General features: G+C 39.7%; 1 protein-coding gene across 1 annotated transcript in view; it reads right to left on the reverse strand.

Annotated features, from left to right (window-relative positions):
* frmd6 (FERM domain containing 6) overlaps positions 1–11,345 on the reverse strand; it is a 32,854-nt gene extending 21,509 nt beyond the window's left edge. The window contains exon 1 of the mRNA XM_082516474.1: positions 10,978–11,345. The gene's annotated coding sequence lies outside the window, so the exon portion shown is untranslated. The remainder of the gene's footprint in view (positions 1–10,977) is intronic.
* Positions 11,346–21,621: the final 10,276 nt, after the last annotated feature.

Raw genomic sequence — 21,621 nt, forward strand, 5'->3', positions numbered from 1 at the left:
CTAACTGGATTACTACTCTCTATCATTGTTTCCTCGTTGGAGCACGAGTCATGCAAGTGACCCAGGACAGACACAATGTTTACAGACAATACCGTGCTTAGCCAGAATGGCAGTGCATGGAAAATAAAGCCAAGGCATGTGTACATACATAAAAAATACAGGAGGTTTTAATTTACATTACAGGTTAGCTTCAGAATTCTCCCAATCATAGCAGTACTGTAATACTAGAAGCATGCTTAACTACAAAAACATTTGAAAAGCATAGTCCCTCATTCACACCAATGTTCCATTTCATAATAAAGAAAGTAATTGAGATCCACATAAAATCTGAATGACTCCTTCCTCTCTCCGTGCCTCACCTCTCCACTTAGTTTCATGAGATAAGACTGGTTGATTTTCACCTTATGTTGCTGGAGACAGACAAACGCCAATGAAAACACACTTGTGCTGTATGTCTCAAAGGCTTTATACAGTAAGCGGCAAATATAAGTTATGTGGGAAGTAGGGCAGGGCGATATGGCCTAAAATCCATATCACGGTATAATTTGAAGCACATGCAGTAACGATATATATCGCGATATATTCTTTTCCACACTATAAGGCACCAGATTACTTTTTTCAAGTAACGAGTAAAGGGATTACTATTGCAAAAACGGTAATTAGATTACCGTTACTTTCCCGTAGGAACACTGCGTTACTAAAACCGTGATTTTTTTTTTTTTTTTTTTTTTTTTTTAGCGAGAATGTCTCATGACAATGACGTAAGCGAGTGCGATATTTGTGACAACAGCTGTGTGCAGATCAACAATGGATAATATATCGAGTGCAGGAGAAGAGTATGAGCGTGCAGCGTTTAAAGCATGGAAGTACTGACCTTATTTTGAGTTTGATTCCATAAAAAGTGACAAAAACATTTGCGTCTGTTGTGCATGGGAAGAAAACTTCTTTTTACAGCAAAAAAAACCCCTAAACAAGCACCGAGTGCGCAACGACGTAATGGGAAATTCACAGAGACTCGCGGATTCTTCAACTGACTTGCAGCACACCTGCACCAGGGAAAACCTCCGCCTACCCCACTCCTATTTTATACTCTTTTATACCCACTCTTATTTTATTTATTTTCTGCTGTGTTTTACTTGCATCTATTTGAAAGACTGAGTGTAAACACAAATATGTTATTTTATGCGCTGGAATGTGCAGAAAATAGGTTTAAATGTTAAACTAATTTCTTCCAGTCAGAGAATGGTGCATATAATTTAATTTTTGCTTGATGCATTAAGTTAAAAGATTAAAACTGATAAAACAAGTTTAAAAAAAGACTTTTCCATTTGATTACATTTTGTATGATGGATTATGCAGAAAAAGAATTGGGCTGAAAGATCTATCACTTTATCACCTATTCAGGTTGTAAATAGGGTTTTTAAAAAGTAACTAAGTAATTAATTACTTTTGAAAATAAGTAATCAGTAAAGTAATGGGATTACTTTTTGGGGGAAGTAATCAGTAATAGTTACTGATTACCTTTTTCAAGTAACTTGACCAACACTGTAAGGCACACTTAAAATCCTTTAATTTTCTCAAAAATTGAGAGTGTGCCTTATGTATGAATTCTGGTTGTGCTTACTGACCTTGAACCGATTTTGGCGTGCAGAAATCTGTTAAAAAATGTTTTAGTACAACTTTGGTAAGCCACACTGCTTGATGGATTGTCAAAGTATTACTTTATTATATTTGAAAAGTGCTTCATCTCTTGATGACATCATCATCATGCGCTATCGCGGTAGAGCGGTATAGTCAAAATCTCTATCGTTGGCAAAATTTATATCGTTTATATTGTATATCGTTTATATCGCCCACCCCTAGTGGGAAGTTTAAAGTAATAAGTCAAATGGCACATAATCATTCAGTTTGTGACACAGAAAATAAACAGCTGCTGAGACCAGAAGGTTTGCAGAGGAATTACATATTAATTATCAGTGATATTGAAAGGTTAGTAACAGAACAAGCTTCACTGGTTGACCAACCACAGGTCTTGCAGTATCCATATGGCAGCTGCACTCAGCATAGCTCTGTCTTGTATTTAAATGTTTTGGTTAAGGTGCAAAAATCAAGCAGCTCCTCAGGGTGGCTCCATATGACATGTTGTGCAGTGAGTGATGATGGAAAGCAGGGGTAGGAAAAAAACAAATGTCACATCTTTCATACTACCCATTCATTACACTTTTACATTTTTGAATGGTGAAAGCAAATGCCTCTAATATCAAAGACAGCGGTAATGCAGACATGACTGCATTTTGCCATTACTGATGGGATTGGGGCTATTGTGTCATGTCTGGTGTACATGTGACACATAACTTCAGACTTGTCCACCATGACAACGCACTGGTCCTTTTCATATATGCAATACATAAATTTACTGGATTTATCAATTTGCTAAATTGTTCCTCAAGGCTTTAATCATATATAACCACACAACAGTCATAGAGGTGGGAATCACCATACATCCCACGATACGATATTATCACAATACTTAACGCACGATACAATATTATTGCAATTTTTAAAAATATTTTGCGATATTCAGATTCTGTACATAAAGGTAAACTTTATCAATATTCATTTTATCTAATATCAAAGTCTCACACTCAGTCTCTCATTTCAGTCAGCTTTATTGTTGACAAACTGAACGGTTTGTATCACAGTCTAGTCCAACTTAATGAATGCAACCATCTGGTACAATTATAGCTATTCTGAACTATGCAATTTATAAAAACTATGCAGCCCATTCAGCAACTGAAGAATTTGAAAGTAAATCAAAACAAAACATAATTTTGCATTAAATAAAAAAGTTTTAAACTTAATTAAAATAAAACATGTCTTAAATTAAAATAAGTAAACTGTCATATTTATTGCTGCCAAAAACAAGTTAAACACATTTGGACAGTGAAGGAATGTCAGGATTCTTGCTCAGAAAAAGGATCAACATGCTCTGAGCACAAAAACCATTTTTGTAACAAAATATCGATTTCTGCTGTCCCTGTATCGATACATTATTAGCAAACAAAATATCACGATACTACACAGTATCGATTTTTTTCCCCCACCCCTAAACAGTCATGAAGACAGCTATTTTTTTTTTCTCCATACGTGCACAGTACTTACTGAATCTAAGCTGAGGTAGATTAAGCTCTGTGGTGTGTTCAAGGGGATACATCACGTCTTGTAAGAGCGCCATGCTAAGTTTTATGGAAATGTGATCAGGGTGCTGCATTAGACATAAACCATTCAGATGGCGTCAGATTAATGGATAAGTGTGTGTGTGTGTGTGTGTGTGTGTGTGTGTGTAGGGGCCTACTGGAAAGAGAGTGCTGGATAATGAATCGGATGCTGCTTTCAATCCCCTTCTACTGGATTGCAAAGTGTGATTGCAAGTCCAACTAAGCCAACACCCGCACACAAAGCGGCCAACTGCGCTTCCTCCTGCCTTTAAGTCTAAAACAGGGATCCTGTCAACGTGGCAGGACCAGGCATGACACCGAATCCCACACTGAGATACAGAGCAAGTCCTTCTGTCAAGAATGCAGCTCTTACTTTCTCATTCTTTCCCTCCATTGACATTAGAGGAGTGGACACTTCCAAGTCTTACAAAGCTCCAGGAACACAAGAAGAAGAAAACTTCCTCTACTTGGAAAAGGAAGAACACACTCACTGAAGGCGGCTGTGCTGTGCTGATTTAAGTGTAGCTTCAGGTACAGCATATGTCAAAGTTAAAGAAAACGGAGAGAAGAAGAGTGGATATATATACACAACAAAGAACGAGAGAGCAGGCGGGAGGGAGCTGGAACAAGGCAGCGCTCAGAGCTTTGGCATGAAAAAAAGAAAAAAAACTGCTGTAGTCAGGAGAATTCCTCACGAACATCTGCTTCTCATTCCAACAATGGTGGCCTTTGATTCCCGATGCACACAACGAGCAGCACCGCCACAATCCTCTGACAGCATCTGAAAACCTGGAGTGGCACACGTGCACTGTAATCCCTCATGTGGAGCTAACCAAAAAAAAAACTGTCAAGCCAAGTGAACTAAGATTTTCATACTTTCTAGTAGGGCTGCACGATTTTGCATAAAATGAGAATCACGATTTTTTGGCTTAGAATTGAGATCACGATTCTCTCACGATTTTCTTTTCCAGTATAAATATTTATTGCACTTATTAACTGCACATCAACTTCGTAACAGTTGAGACTGAACATAAAAACAATAAATAAACATAAAAACAACAAATGTCTCACGTTTTGTGGTTGCCGCAAAATGTTGTACTGCTTGAAATTCCGTCTCCACCGTTGCTCAACACTGCAGTGCAACACTAGAAAAATAGTTGCGGGACGGCACTGTGTAGCGTTTGTCTAGGGTGTTGATCATTTTCCTAAATCCCTCGTTTTGCACAGTGTTGATGGGAGCCATATCTTTGGTCAGGTGATAAGTAATAGCCTCCGTAATTTCTTTGTGCCTGCGGGAGTTCGACGTGTATAGGGAAGCGCTGTATAAGGTTCCCGTTATTGATGCTTGGGTGGTTGACCGGGACGGATTTTCTCCAGTCACTTTCTCGTCATCCCTGACGTGTTCTCCGTTGTTTTTTCCCTGCCAATTTTAGCATCACACGGCACAGCTTCTGTATCACGTGGTATAAGGCTCCGCCCTTGTCATTTGTTGAGCAGGAAGAGTGAGCGCTTGTTTTCATGCAGGTTACGTCCCGGAACAAAATGCGGTACAATCGTTGTCGTCTTTTTTTTAATTTTTTTTTTTTATCGTTGTCATTTGGAAATGAGATCGCACATAAGTATGAATCGAGATCGAGATTTTCTAACGATTAATCGTGCAGCCCTACTTTCTAGTTACTGTGAAAACTTTTTGGTGCTACTTTTAAGAGAGATTCCCAGAAAATATAACAAATACAAATGATGTGCTATTCTTTGTCCAATATGACAGTGAACTAAGCATCCCTGGGTTTCAGACTGTTGTGAAACAAAACAAAACATCTACGAATGATACCTTTGACAGGTAATTTATTTATTTGTAAAAGAACCATAAAACGTTTAAACTGCAATAACTCAGAAGAACTTCACAAATATTAACTAAAATCCTCAATTTTAAGAAACTGAAGCACCATAAGGTCATAATATGCTATCCTCGACATTTCTTTTCTTGGGATTGAACTTTAGTCAGAGCAAAAAATTCTCCACAATGGGGTATGTGTGAGGAACAAAAACACAAGACAAATCCTTATATTATACAGACATGTTTCATGGGCTTCAGATGGTGCCCTGGCTGAAATATTTAAAGGGCACAATTTTTATAAATGGCTCCAATGACTTAATTCGAGTAGGAGCTGATCCTTTTCCCCCTCACAGTTCCCTGCCAAAAGATCAGTTTATGCAGCTAATAGGAAATGTTGCTGAGCTGACAAGTAACTCTAAATCATATTAGTCACAGGATGGCATTAACCTGCCGACTAAGACTTCCCATCTCTTCTGTTTAACTTGCTGATGGACTAAATGAGAAGAAGAATAAAATAAAATAAAAATAAAAAAAACGCTGGTGGTGGCCAGTGGTACCACTCACTGTCCATGGTATGAATTTCAAAATCCTATGTCAACTTGTTCTCAAGTTATCGCATTCATAAAACTTTCAGAAAAAATTATCTCTGACCTCTAACCTTGAGGTCAACATCACTGAGATTCACGCTCTTCTGAGAATTTTTGTAGATAAATCTATGCTATCAATTTCAGATGAGATGACTTCCTTCTTGAGTTATTGCATTCACGAGATTTTCAGAAAGCTTGACCTGAGATGTGAACTTGAATTTTAGTAGATACACCTATGGTATCGTTTTGAAACTCCTACGTCGCTTCATCCTCGAGTTTTTGCATTCACAAATTTGGTTGTCCATCTTGCCTACCCACCTGGTAGGGTAACAACAGGACTTAACAAACCAATGGGAGCAGGACTTAACAAACCAATGGGGAAACATGACGGTGGCTACACCCACCTGTCTATGAGAGAGACACACAGACAGTTTTCCAATGCTAGGGCTAGTGAGCCAGTCAGACCTACAATGCACTGGCTGAAATGCTGCAGTGCACTATTTTCTCTTGAGCCCTTGCCCACAAAAACATCTAGCAGATATTGTGTGTAGACTGTCAGAATTCCTTGTCTCCTACCACCCAGCTTGCAGAGTATAAACTACCTTTTGGCTCTGAGCAAAACTAGCTCTGAGAACCAAAACCTAATTTTGGTGATTTATTAAAGGTTGATGAAATGTCTGATGAAAATCGAGGCAAGTATTCACAATGCAGACAAATCCAGCCCCAGCTCTAGAAAATATTTTGTCCCTCCATGCCAGTAGATGGATCATAAAAAATAAAAAAAAAGATATGATCACGTGACCTCTAAATTTTTAGGTGTCCTCTTCGACTATTCTCATGTTCAGTAATTGCTGAATGTCAGACCTGAATACAGGACAGCACTGTATTGCTGTTACATAATTCACAGAGAAAAGTCAAGGAATAGGTGCCCTCAGGGTAAACTACCACTCAACCAGTAAAATGTAGTTTCAGTATATAGGAGCCATTACTTGAATTCACTGGGGTGGTGAATTTTCAATGGTGATATATACATATATTTTTAGGATTTTAATTTTAAAATCATTTTGCATCTAAAATTTAGGCTGGAGTACGCACCCCTTCTCAAACTGCTCTCAAATGCCTGTGCATATTTATGTCAGACTTAGGATGTAATTGCTTAACCTGGCACGGGTTAGCACATTTCTGTTTTATTTTTTCCAAGCAGTTCCACAATAGGCTGTTTGTTGCCTTTGGCTCTGCATGTTTCTCCTGTTTATTCAATGGCATCTCATTTCAAAGTGTCACACGCACACACACTTTACTGGTCCAACACCTGGTATGTAGTATCTTCTTTTACTTCAGCTCTGTTAAAAGTTGCATAACTGCCACCTTTGGAAGTTGTAGCACATTGCATCCTACAAACCAGCAGTAAAAACAACATATTTCATATAATAAAACAGTTAACAGTTAATATTTAATAACATTAACTATTTAATTTATATTTTTAGCTTACAAAATTTAATAATCACAAAGATACCCATCACCTCTCGTTGCTGACTCTGGATTTATAATTCATAAGTCCTGTGTCATCATTCTATTGTTGTTGCCAAGGTTAAATCTTTCTGCATCAATACCAGTATGCGATATATTTTCAGGTCCTTTGAATTTAAATATACTGAATTAGAGTTGGCTAGGTTTGCAAAGTGGCAACATGTGAAAGCACACAATACAAAACCTTCTCTTTCATCTTATAAAGGAAATTAATATGCTTAAAGTTAAAAGAATGTCCAGGTTTCCTTGTGTTTTGCCTTTTTCCCCTAGCTTAAACTAAATATATTTTTGTAATCTGTAAATTGATTCAGAATGATCACATCCCTCACCGTTTGAATATGCCACTTTTCTTTCTTTCTCTACAACAAAAAGTAGTAACAGAAAGCTCCAAGAGAAAAGATTCAGGGAGTTCTCAGTGAACACCTTAAGCTCGGCTACTTTTATGGAAAAACTGCTTTAACAGTCATAGCATCTGGCATCCATGTGGCTCAGAGGAAGGACTGAGAGCTCACACACATATCTTACACTGCCGGCATTGCCAGACATGTTAAGACAGAGTCAGCAGTCGCTCCCTTCCCTCCCCGCCCAGCATTTAATCTTGGACTCTGCATGAGTAACCTCACAAACCTAGCAATCGCAGTGCAATTCACCACAGAGACATCAACCCGACCATTACATATGCTTGAAATAGCACAAATAGCCTTAAAGGAGAGGGTTAAAAAATGAGCTGCAATTATAACAAAACCCCAACCAGAACCGGTTGTTTTGTTTCAAGCAAAGTGCTCCATTATAACTGCATGAAAATGTTTGCACAGGTGATCTAATCTGTTTCCTGTGTGCAACTACAAGGATTGTCTTCCAGTTCCTTACACTGTCACACTAGGGGAGAACCACAACACACTTTTTTTTGTTTTGTTTTTTTCTCTGGAAAAATGCTTGAACTGTACGGACCTCCTGGACACCATTTTTTATTTTTATTTTTTTAAAAAGAAAGGAAAACAAGAGCTCTAACCTGATTACCTGGTTGCATGCCAGCTACGAAGGGCTCTGGAGCATGAAAATGACCTCAACGGAAAGACAAAGTAGAGATAATTGGGCCAGTGTGTTCAGCCATCATCAAACCCATACAACACTTACAGCTGGAATTACATCATAGCATGCTGAGAAATAAATACACTTTTTCCTAACGGTTTTCTTTAGTTTCTCACTATCCGGTGTTACTGACCCACCAGTGGTCCCATGTCTCTATAACTCATCTCACAATCAGTCCTACCAAAAACCAACAAACCAGCCTTCAGGAAACACCAAGAGCTGCATTGAGAAATAAGCCGATAATATCCTCAGGGGATGCCGGCAGGTTAAATCTCTCAGGTCCACTTCCTCAAAAAGACATGAGCTTCACTAAAGAGCCCAGCTAGCAGAGGAAAAACACAATCCAAGGAAGAAGGACATGGGAAGACAAATGCAGGAAGAGCTGACCCATTTTTTCCCCTTCTATCTCCTTAGCACACTTAGGCCTTTCAGCTGAGGTAAAAGTATACCACCCTGATGTTTTTGCTTAACATTTTTGCTGTTTTTGTCCTGTCAGAGCCAAAGTGTGTTCATGACTCTTGAGGCAATAAAACCAGTCAATTGTGAGAATTACAAAGATACATAAACAGCTTCTCTGGTAATTAGGTTAGTTTAAAACTGGCCTTTCCTGAGATACAAGCTACCTGGAGCAGCTATCTGGGCTAGATAGTGATGGCAGCAGAGAGCCGAGGGCACCTGTATAACTAACAGAAAAATAGATTTGAGGGTGTATACACCCTCACACTGTAGACACTGTGCAGATAATACATGCAAGATGGCAAGAGATAAAGTTTCTCATACTTCATGGCAATAACAGTAATTTCACCCTTTCTTGTGTATGTGTATCACATGGTCCTGAAACTCAAACACAGTTTCACCTTATCTTCTAGCAACAAAACCAAGGGCAGATAAAGAGAAGAGCCTTTTTAAAACACGCTTCCTAAATGGTATGATAATCCCCACATTGCATTATGTCATGCTTCTTTAGGAGAATTTGCATTGCAAGTTGAGAGTTATGTAAAATACAGGTAACGGGTTATCTTCAGTTACCTACAAAGAACACCACAGGAGTTTTCCTCTTCAGCTTTGTTACTATATGTAGGCATTTTGTACTCACTGCAGAGATTTAGTATCAAAGAAAGCCAGCCCCAAGGCTAAGGATTCAGTTGAGCTTCTGATGCTTAGTGTAAAACTGCAGAGATCATTGAAAGCTTCAGAAAAACAATCAGTAAAACATTCAGTGAAGTAATGTCAAGTGCTGTTTATGGTTTTTTAACAGAAAGGTAAAGCTAAGGGTAAAAGTTTTAGAAGGAGCTCAAAAAACATAACAGAAAACATTACACTCACAAAGTTTTAGTGCAGTTAGAGAGGGGGGATTGCCTTGTGAAATTATTGACCATCCCGTCACACATTCCTACAGACTTGCATGAATGAGTCACCCACACACACCAACCAACCACCTTTGTTCAGTCATTTCCTTTTTGTTTCTAACACCAGCACTGCTCTTCCCGTGCAGACAGCACCTGCACTATCCCCCTCTCCCATTCACTTTGCTCTATATACACTATACACCACTGAGCCAAGATAGTGTCACCATATCAAAAAACATGGCTTGTTTTTCTTCCGTTCTCCCTTACAGCTGGACCAGAGACCTGGATAGCAGGTTGTATTTGGGGAATGGTCCAAGCAAAGTATCTGAATAAGCTGCCATATGTAGTGGAGAGATTTCCTAACGTTATCAGGGGGATCCCCCTTGCCTGACTATGCTGGTGTCTTCAGAGGCAGCCAGCGTGACAAGTGCAGTAATCATCACTGTGCAATGTTTATGCATTGTGCAAGAATGTTTATTACATTGCATTAATGTCCCTATTAGAGCTTGGCAAAGAAAACGAATGACAAATTAGTTAACATCAGTCCAGCTGAGAAAGCGTCGTTTCTGCTTTGGCTTCTTCTGAAATGAGGTCATTTAAATCAGAAAATGGACAATAAACCAAGGACCCATGCAACATTTTTAGCTTTAAATAAGCAACACCTTTCCATAAACAGAATCCATAGATTCCCATTCTCCTTTGTGTCTTGATTGCCCTTTGGTCTAATATTAAACAGAGGGGGAAATTGCTGGCATTCCTGTGCGCTAAGACAACAACTTTGCAATTTGCTTAAAAGAAAACAAAAGGGGGATTTGAAGCAACAAACAACCGGGATAGGACTGCAATAGGACACGCATACTTTTTGCCATTTACGTCCCCACAGCCACACGTGTGCGGTATTTACACAACAATAATAAATCCTGGATGTTAGTCATTTTACTGTTAAACTGGACTGGATAAAAACACAACCCCCAAAACGAGATATCCGCTTCTTAATGATGGGACCAGGTTTCTGGTAATGATGACAGAAGATGGGTGAAGACGTGCAAATAAAATAACTCGTTATGTACCCTGAACAAGCTGTCTTCACGTCGTGTAAGTAAAGGTAAATAGCAGCGACTAAGTCCACGATACTCATATTTCAGGGCAACATTCCCAGTCAAATATCCTGGCAGCATCCCAGTTGATGAAGCAACGCAACTAATCTGCCCAGACTTTGCAGCAACGAATTTGAACATCTTGACCCGGAGAAAAGACGCCACAGCCCCGCTAGCTAAAGTCCTAACCGTTAGTAATCCCCCCGCGTTAAGTCATAAAAACGGCTAAAGGTATTCAAAGCATTTGGCCGGCGATGTAAAACTCACCTTTAATGACAAAACAAGTTATTCCCCTTTGAAGTGGTTAATCCAAAAGGAGTTTTTTTTTCCGAAAAGAAAAAAAGAAAAAGAAATCCACAGTTTAGAAAGACTTCAGTAAGTTTTTAGGAAGAGTAGTCGTTCGGCCGCCTTCGGCTGGAGCCACACTGTCCGCGCTGGAGCTCCACATAGGAATACATGTGCGGTGAAGGGACGAGTGAGAGGAGGGAACCGGGATGCAGATGTGGGTTTTCTGTTTACATGACCCAACAAAATAAAGCCAAACGACTATTGGCAACATATGTCAATATCCCAAAAGTATACTCAGTAATGTGCCCGGGGACAGTTTATGCCTGTTAATATGGAGAATTGCCGTGGAGCTTATAGTGCATCCCCCCTAATAGAGGTCTGATTTGGTATCTTCCACGGCCGCCTCTCATTCCATTCCTCCCAGTGTAAGACTCAACTCTGCCGCATTAAATTTGGAAGTCGCAGCAGGGAGATCGCGATAAAATAGTAACGGCGTCGTTCGTATGTATTAAAAGCCTAGCTCAAAAAGTTTGAGATGTAGGGCACTTTGTTTTATTTCAGGATCACCAGCTGTTTTGGTCTTCTTCTCCTCTTGCACTGTTATTGAACATGCAGTAACGGGCAGTATTTTCCACACGGATAAAGGAAGGATACAAAAACCTATTTTATAAAACGTCCAATCATGTGATATTATAGGTCATAAAATTATCATAAGGTGACTTTGAGCTCAACGCACTTAATTTTGAACTGTAAATGTGGATGTTAGCACATAGCAAGTCAGTTTTATCAGTTAAGAAAACAAATTGCACAGCATAAATTGCTTAGAATAAATAAAGAATAATATACGCTAATTTTACTGATTTTTAAACCTGGGCAAAATGCATATAATGAGAGTAAAGGTTAGCCAGCCCTAAGAATGATTGTAATAACTTAATAACTGTACATATGCTTCATATTCATGTTTATTCATTCCAGTTACTTGTGTACTGCATCCTCACCAAAGGGTGTGCTTGGGGAACCCAGCTCCACCTTTGTGATGTCAGGCAGTGGTTGCTTAAAAGACAACAAAAAATTAGGGAGAGCCCCTTTTAGGTGACATGCTGACCTGTAATTAGTGTGTGGGGGCTCCCACTCTGCTGCAATTGCTTGTCAGGGGAGAAAAAAGACGAGTGTCAAACATGAAAAGGGGCTTGGAAGTGTGCCTGGTCAAGCCAGGCTAAAACCCCCATCTAGTCCAGACTGCGCAGAGCTTAGCTTTGAAGTGACATCAGAAAGGGACCTGTGAACAACAAAGCGACCCACAGGCCATTATCTTCAAAAAAGAAAAGGAGGAAAAGCCACAAATCCCAAATCCAGGATGAAACGCTGATCAGGTTACTGTCGTGTTTGAAGATAAGTTCAGAAGTTGGTGGTGACACCTCTGCAACATCATTAATTCTTGTTGTGCAAGTACTTTGCACAGCCCTCTCCCATTTTCCCACTAAATGCAAAACCAGTGGAACAAATGCCACTCCAAATGTGACATACCTGACATATTCCACAGCTTATTTCCACCCCGTCTGCCTCCTTCTTAAACCGCAGAGTGCTTCCAGCCTTTGTCTCCCTGTCTTGATTTGATTAGCTGGGTCTGGCCAGACTGGAGGTGCAAAGGAGGGGGAGCTTTTTGTTGAGGCAGTATCTGGCTAATTGACACAACTCTTTCTGCTTTTCTATCTCCCCAGGGGAAGATGAACAGCTCCCCCACCAGACTTTAGTCTCAGTGGAGAGTCCTTGCCATCAGCTCTTCCTTTGGCTTAATATGACGCACATAGCCACTCTGTATACTCAAAGCAAGGTAAAAAGAAAGACATTATAATATTCTCCTGTGGAGTGATAATCTGCAGTGGTGATTTGGAATTTATTTGGTGCACAAGAAGGGACACAAAAATAACCCCTGCAAGAATGCTCTGGATCATCAGCTTATAAATGTTCCATACTTTCCAAAAGAGCTTACGGATGAGCATGCACAGACTGGTTTCACCGTCTAGATAGCTAAAACTAAATGACTTGAGCATGCAGTCATTACTGGACTGCATGAATTTTATTTCTTAAGGACATTAATATGTTATACCATCCTCTGCTCTTATTGCTTTTACTTTCTTAAAATATTTTGGACCAGAGAGTCATGTAGAAAAAAACAATACACCTGGGATCACTTTATTTAACTTCCATCTTATACTTGTGGAGAGCAGCATGGTTCTTTTTATAAGATAATAGTGTCAAAATTACCCCGAGAGTAAACAATGACATGTCACAAGTTACAAGTTGCAACTTGTTTGCTGCACATTTTGTGAAATGTGCCCTGGGGACCTAAAGTAGTTCTGCAGCATGCACTGTAAGTCTGCGCTCTGCAAAGCTATTCTTCTGGGTGCAGCTTTGCACTCAGAAATGATGCTATAGTGAAACAGGACAGGGACAAACAGCCTGTAGAATCAAAGGTGGGAGGGCACTGTTGCCTGAGATATCAATGTAAATAGATGAAAACAAGCAAATAGGGGATTTCACACACATGTTTGGTAAGTTACCATTGTCAGTGCAGTTATTATGAGAAACAGGTTGGGGAATTTATCGTCAGAAATCATAATCTGTCATTTATTTGAGTAGTGCTTTGATGTTGCCAACCATCCATTACCAACATTTAACAGAAACCTTATTTTGCCTTCTCGCTGAGCAGATATTTACGTTTGAGCTGAACTCTATCGGCTTTTTGTTATCTTTTCCCCGTCTCTGCCTTCAAAAGAATGCTTGTACTTGTTCTGTTAAATACAACAGCCTGGACTCTAAGAAGCTGAGCATGCATTCAGAGCTCAGCAGATGTTCTCTAATTGTGGTCATTTGCTCATCTGTTATGCAAGGGTGCATACCAAATGTATTAAGCAGCATCAGAAGAGGAAAGAAGAGGAGTACAAACATCTCTGTTTCAAGTATTGCTGCTCTTTTGTAGTGTCCTTTGAATGCATTCTCAGGCAGTAAGGCAGATGGCTGGTCAGTTACACGATGCTATGGACTCAATATTCTCACTCCCCTGGGGAAATCTCAGGGAAATAGGGTGGGGTATCTGCATGGAAGATAACTTAAGTGTTATGGGGAGAGGAAGGCTTCGAGATGCTCTGGTGTGCTGTAATTTTACCGAAGTGCAATAATGAAACAGATTACTGAAAGTTTTAAGAACGAACTTCCTCATCCTGCAAAACTGGAAGAAAAGATGGGTGGTAATCCCAAAGCCCTGGTGCAGTATAAAGTTAGTCCAAGAGCAATTCTGAAGAAACATGCTGAGTTTCCTGCAGCCACATAGAAAATAGAGGTCATTGATCTGAATTATTGTGCCAAGGTCGTCTTCAGATACTGTCTGAGAACCCTGTGGCATCAGTAGTGGCACTGCAAGCTGAAATAAAAAGTTTATTATGCTGTCTCGTGGTGCAGGTTTTGATAGCAAATCTCACTAATCATCCAAGACTTGTCTCTGTTTGTTCTCAAAATGTGATTCTCCAGCATCGAGCAAGACAATCGCCGCTGTATTGTTGAAACAAAAGCAACAAGCATGTCCCGCTAAAAAAGGTTCAAGTCACTCTCACATTGCTCACAGTCACTGGCTCGTCTCACAATGCACTTTTCACTGGACGTTGAATGCTGCGGCAGGAGAGAAAGTGACAGAGGAAAACATATAAACAAAGAAACAAAGTGAGAGAAAGAGAGCTGTAGATGGGGGTGGAAGAGTGAGGTCACCAGATGGTACAGTGAAAAGAATGCACAATGGTAACACAACACTGCTTTCTTTCAGTGTGCTCTTGTAATCCCAAACTGCAATACTATATGCAATGCACATGCCGACTATAACATAATGTTGGCATTAGTGGAACAGGAATGAATAAAGCACCAGTCTAAGAAGCCTTATGTTATAGAGAGTTTTATCAGTGATAACACACAAACAATGTTTGTATTGATCCAATTTGTAACATGTAAAATAAGTCTGGGAAGGAGAAAAGGCTGTAGATAAATGTATGGCATTGGTAACTGGTAATAAAATAAAACACACAGCTCTCTGACTAGCCTCTTGTCCATGAGCAGTGAGCTGTTTTTTTGTTGTTTTTTTTTTTTTTTTTCATTTCTCTTTCTGAAATGCTCGAACATGACGCCGCCCATATCAGGAGCGGACATCTTGTCTATATTTGTATTAGACAGCAGAATTTAACAGGACAAAACAGACAATATATTGTTACAAAAACCTCTGAGGGCAGAATTGTTGCGCTTTTTGCTTTAAATTCATAAACTGAAGTTTTAAATTGAACTGAGCATGATTTTCAGCAACAGTTTATTATTGTTACTTTTATAAAATTTAATGTATTTTTCTCACTGAGGATCATATGAATGTGCAGGGATGCTCTGTGGAAACATGAGCCACAGTATACAGTATGTGTCTGTGTGTGTCGTCACAGTGGGTTGTTGTTTTGTTTTGGTATGGCATCCACGTGGCTAATGTAGCAACATGGGGTCACGCTAGTGCGATCAGTACGGGCCAGATCTGAGCACCAGCTGTCATACCTGGCCATGTCCCCATTCACACAGCCAGCTGGCGCTTTATCAGCTCTGCTGCATTACTTGTCTGTTCAGAACTATTATTATGAGTATTACAGGCACCACATTTCATTTAAGGAGCATCATTTCTGGAGGTGCCTTTACTGCCATAGAGGAATGTCTGTAATATTTTTCCATGGATGAAAACAAGCATTTGCCTTGGGTATAAAAAGAACATCTTAGACAGGCAGAGTTTCACAGAAGTAAAAAAAGAGCAGCGGTTCACCAAGATTTTAAAAAACTGCACTCAATAATGTTCCTCAGCATAAAAATACTTTAAATACTCTTCATCTAAAGTACATTATATTATCAAAAGATTGAATCTACAGAAATCTCTGTGCGCAAACAAGGCTGAAAGTCAATATTGGATGCTTGTGTGGCATGCAGGCGTCACTGCATTAGAAACAGGCATAATTCTGCCATGGAAATTACTGTGTGAACTCAGGAACCCTCCTATAATTAATTGTCTCTGACTACAGTTCACTGTATCATCCACAAATACAGGTTAAAGTTCTGTTGTGCAAAGAATAAGTTATATGTGAACATGATCCAGTAATGCTGCTGTCCTTTCTGGGTCAAAGTGGAAAACTGTTTAAAACAGGAATGTAATTTCATTTTAGAAAGCATGGAAATCGCTTCCAATGATCTTCTTATCAGTGCTCAGTTCATAAACCTGCATCTCTGGTGGTATATGGGTGCATTAGTATCTATGGAATTGGCACCTTGCACATCTGTAAAGGCATCAGTGCTGAAAGATATAAGAGCAACATATGCTCTGGTCCAGATAATGTCTTTTTCAGGGCAGCTAGAGTCTTATATCAGACAGGAATGCGACAGGAATTGGCGACCTTTGAACCATTTGCTTTGTCCTTGTAATTCAGTCACCGCAGGTGTCACTTTACATGGTGAATATCCCTCTGTAGCACAATCAAACACTGACTGGAACCACATTTAGCACTTACCACCATAAAGACTACTGATGTTGACATGTTTTGCATTATTCATTAAAAGTATTGGATGCTTTTGGATGATGCAAAATCTATCTGTGCTTTGACCATGCATAGCCTTTCTGACCAATAACAGATCACAACAGATGCTTACATAAGAGACTATTAAGAAAATGGCTAATGGCTTTTTATAACAGTAATAAAGAATTATTGATTTTCTCTTTCTGGCAGTGATGGTTTACCAAAGATCATGGCTTCACTTTAACTTGATTCTGGCCAGTCACAGCTGGTATTTGTGCCTTTGAGCAAGGTTGGAGAGAAGAATGGGCCAAATTTATAATCAGTTTTACCATAAATAGTTAGATTTCAGTGAGAATCTGCTTCCAGCATTTACTGTAAATATGTGCTGAACATTTTATCATGAATAGCACCCAGCTGAAGTGTGAGAGTTCACCGTCTATGCTATTAATAACTCCAGTATTTTAATATAGTGTGTTGTCTGGAAGTCAAGGTTAAAATGTGTCAGTGAAAAGCTCCTGAGCTAGCAGTTGCCTTGTGACTGATGTTGTCTGCACACACACAGGACACCTTGAGAACACTTCTTCCCCCAGGTGAATAGCCATCATTACCCAACCCTGAAAGCCTAGGTTTATTGTTACTTCCTAAACCGAGAAACACATCCGCAGTCCATTAACATGAATTAAGATGTTTACCTTTTGGTGAAAACTCAACAGCAGCTCTCAATCAGTGGGTTATTGTCTGTCCCACCACAGGTCACTGGTAGTTCCTGAGTCATAAATCACCTGGGCTAACCTTGTCCAACATCTCGAACCAGTTTTACGCTGGATTTTCACAGCAGGGATGAGAATATCTGTTGTTGGGATTAGTACTGATTGCAATCACTGGTACTTCCCAGCCGCAAGGGTCACGGAAGAGGCCACGAGAGGCCGGAGGCTTGGGAGCAACTAAACAACACCTCCCGTCCCCACCTCCACTGCATGGAATGTGTCTGTTTGTTATCTCTCATCTCCACAGTTAACTTTGCTATCTGCACCCGACTGTTAATCTATCATCTCACAGAGTAAATATCAGCATATGCAAGTTAAGGCTGTGAACAGCAGTGAGCATATGTTGAACTCTGTATCTGCAGCTCACTTCCCTTTCACTGCAACAAAAACATTCTCAAAAGGATGGTTGGCAACTAATGGCACTTCATCTCAAATCCTGAATTTAAAATTTGCCTCTTTATCGGATGTTGTTTTTCACCCTTTTTTTTTTTGTTTTTTAAAAGAGCTTCCTTCATCTTTCACTGGTTAAAGAATAGAGTTAAGTCGTCTGAATTAAGTGTGGATATGGTCAGATCAGAGATTAAGAAATAAAGAGCAAACTGCATGTTTTTCTGTTCACATCAAACATCAACCATCAGATCAGATATGACACATTAAGTTCCCGTTTAAATCTTTGCTTATGTCTGTTCTGTTATGAGAAGCACAAAATCCTTTCATGTTCCCTTCGTATCATAACTCATTTGTGCCTGAACCGAGACAGAAGGGTCACAAAGACAGGAGATAATGAGATACAAAGGGTACGATATCCTTAAGCGACACTGCATTTATTATCTGTGCTGAGTCTAAATCTGAGTCAGATGCTGTTTCCTGTAAACTAAAACACATCTGATACAAGACAAAACAGGATAAAATAGAGGACAAAGGCGACATAAAGTAATTACTGAGTTGTGCAGAGAAACGAGAAGGGGTGAGAGCAAATATTTGCCCTTGCTCGAAGCATGTTTGGGTTTCGGCCACCTCAACCAGTCCAAAGTCTAGAATCTAAAATTGGACTTTTACTTCTCTGAACTCTGCTTGCCAGTCAAAACTAAAGCAGGCAAAACCCATGAGTTCAAACACAGCGGAGGTTCAAAACCACAGGTGTTGTTTGACTGTGAATTCCTACACGCTATCATTTTTGTTGCCGGAATAAATGGAAGATATGATATTCTGAGTGTCGGCACGAAGGAGTCTAAATCTTGTTGACGCATGTTCTCAAGGCTGAGAAACCTTCCCCACCATTCCCTTGTCAGAAACACACAGTATGGAACTCAATGTCCTCCCGCGTGTTTGTCGCTCTGCGTGTTGTGTCTCTGCAAGCAGAGATAGCTGCCGTGCCAGAGACTGGAGGGGAACGAGGAGGACATCGGATTAAATTTACTGGAAGGTGGTGGGTGTGTGATGTTTTGAGGGATTAACAATGAATCAGCAGAACTGATAAGAGAAAACTCTTAAGTCCTAATGTTAATACCACCATACGTGCTTATACGACACCTAAAACGGAAATATTTATGCTTTTAAGCATCTATCCTAGAGATACTAGATTCATACTTCACATTTCAATATTATATAGTACCAACACGTTAAAGTCTTTACTAAAAGAGAAATTATTTAATCTTGGCATGTCTTTAATGAGACTATTGTGTCCTATTCTAAGTTTGAACTTTTCACATTTCCTAACAAGATTTAAATCTGGGATAGTCTTCCTGCTGAATGAATCACTGGCATATTATTTCATTTACACTGGTTTATTTTAGTATCTCATTAACCCTCATTAGCAAAGAAGATAAAACAGTTTCCCTTATTGTAAAAGATAAATCATTGTTATTTGCTGTGATCTCTAACTACATCCAGAGCTAGCACTGGCTGCGGGTCATGTCATGTGTTCACGGGACTTGATGCAGTCCTGTGAAAACTTAAGTACACATTCATTGCTTCCGTGGGATTTAAAGTGGTAAGTAGTAGCCAGGTACTGCTAATCAAATTGTCAGCAAGTGTGACCACCTCCAAAAAGAACCTTTTTTTTTTTTTTGGACCATGGTTGGACCAAAAAACCCAAGAGCTACACCCTGGACTCAATAGGCCTCACATAGCAAGTTTTTTTTAAACTTGTAAAGACGGCACAATTTAAAAAGACAAAAAAAGACTGATCTAGAATGGCTTATTTTGAAGGGTTGACAGGAGAAATCCCCTGATCTTTAAAAACAACATGTCTAATATATTTGAGGCTATAGTGTTTTTATATTTGGTCAGTGAATAATCAACAATCTCATATTAATATCTATTAGCCTCATTAAACTAGAGACCTGTACCTCAGTCATAACTGAAATACGGTACGGTAACTTATTCTGCAATAGTAAAATGAGGGACTGCTGCAGTTTTTAAATGGTTATAGTTTGTGAGCTTTGGCATTTGTTACCTGACTATGTGTGAAGTTGTTGGTTTTGGATTTTTTTACAAACACGAGTAACCAATAGCTATAATTCCATCCATCCAATTTCTTAAGCACTTCCACATCAATCCACTTCAGGGTCTGAGTGGATACACACTGGTCAAGTCTGCAGTTGATAACAGGGCCGACACAAAGAGACAGACTGCTTTTTTTAGGATCATCAATGAGAAGAAGTCAAAAGTACCTGGGCATGCAAACTGCACATAGAAGGACCGCGACCCACCCTGGGGATTCTAACCCTGGACCTGCTTTGATGTGAGGCAACAATGATAATGATCAAAGCCCCATGCCTCCCAGACTGTAAGTCAAAAAGCTTACTGACTGACAGCATTTATCTTCAACACTGGGTCTTAATATACTGAGACATGTACTTCAGTTCTCTCTTACTGAACAAATAAGATCTAAATCTTTGCTAATGTTTTCACCCAGCGATTAGTCGGTTGTTGTGAGGTCAGACAATGCAAATCTGAACTTAACAGATATATCACGTCAGAACCTTTTTATGAGAAACATAACAAATGTGATGTTTGCGATGACTGTGTCAAGCTGACTTCTTTTTCTTTCAGTTCACGTGTAAGGGAAACATTGTGTGCATGTGCTCTATCGACATTGATTTAAAGCTGAGACGTTGACGACATAGTGCGTGACTGTACTGTCCTGTTTTCCAGAGAGAAGAGCAGCATGAACCTGTACAAAGGCTCAATGTTTGCATCTTATGCATCCTTCTAAAAAAGCTTGGCACTGACAAGGGAGAGACTAAAAATAGAAGCCAGGATGAAAAGTTTTAAAGCTCTGGGGGGCTGTGTGAGAGAGGAACATTGGTCCTGCTGTGCGTTCACTGTTAAAGGTTTAAAGGTCTGTGCTTTTTTCTTCTCCTGTCTGATGTAAGGGACACAATATTTTAGCTGTACAATAAAGCAGCAACCAGCAAATCATTCTGATGAGCAGCTTGTCTGGCACCAACATCCATACCAAGTTCAAAGTCACAGACAGTCAGAGACCTGACACTCAAAATAGCTATATTTGTGCATACAGTTAATTAGATTTTATTTATATAGCACCACATCACTACAACCAGTAACCTCAAGGTGCTTCAGCACAGAGTTTAAGATTTCAAAACTCATCTTGTTATATTTCTATTGTCTAACCACTGGTAAGATGATAGTAATGTGCATCTACTCGACACTGAGTGAGGTTGGTGGTTTGTTACTGTCAGTAATTGTAGGGAGGTCTGAAACTGAGAGAGCACAGGGTCATATGTGACATCAGAGAGTGGTGTGGCTGTAAACGTTTACATGCTGCCCATCAATTACATCACCATCTGATGACATCATCTCCCACTGGGATGAGTGAGACGTCCCAGCATCCCCGTGGCTTTTGATTGGCTCTCTGTAGTGGCCATACTCAAGCTCAAGATGCTGGGAGGTAAAATGTGATCTGTGGAGCTATTGTGACAGACCAAAGACCTCACTATGAGCTGCCATCCCTCTGCGTCTTCTTCTGTTTTTGTCTCTGTGTCCCTTGAAATTTGCCAGTCTGCCTGTTATATTTCAGGCAAACTGCAGAGAGAGTCAGAGTTAACAGCTCCTGCCCTGTGGCTGCCTGCCCCGCCTTCAAAGCAGACAGTAATCTTAAGATTGACTCAGGCAATAAAAGACAAGTGTGGCCAAAGTAGCTCAGCTTTGATCATGTGTTTCACATCATTTTAAGCCTGTTTTACCCTTCAGGTAGAGTTTCACTTGCTCAAGTGGGCTGTTATTCGAGCTCAAATAATGTTTGTTGT

The sequence above is a fragment of the Aulonocara stuartgranti genome (assembly GCF_965226115.1).
Source record: "Aulonocara stuartgranti genome assembly, chromosome: 19".
Classification (NCBI taxonomy): domain Eukaryota; kingdom Metazoa; phylum Chordata; class Actinopteri; order Cichliformes; family Cichlidae; genus Aulonocara; species Aulonocara stuartgranti.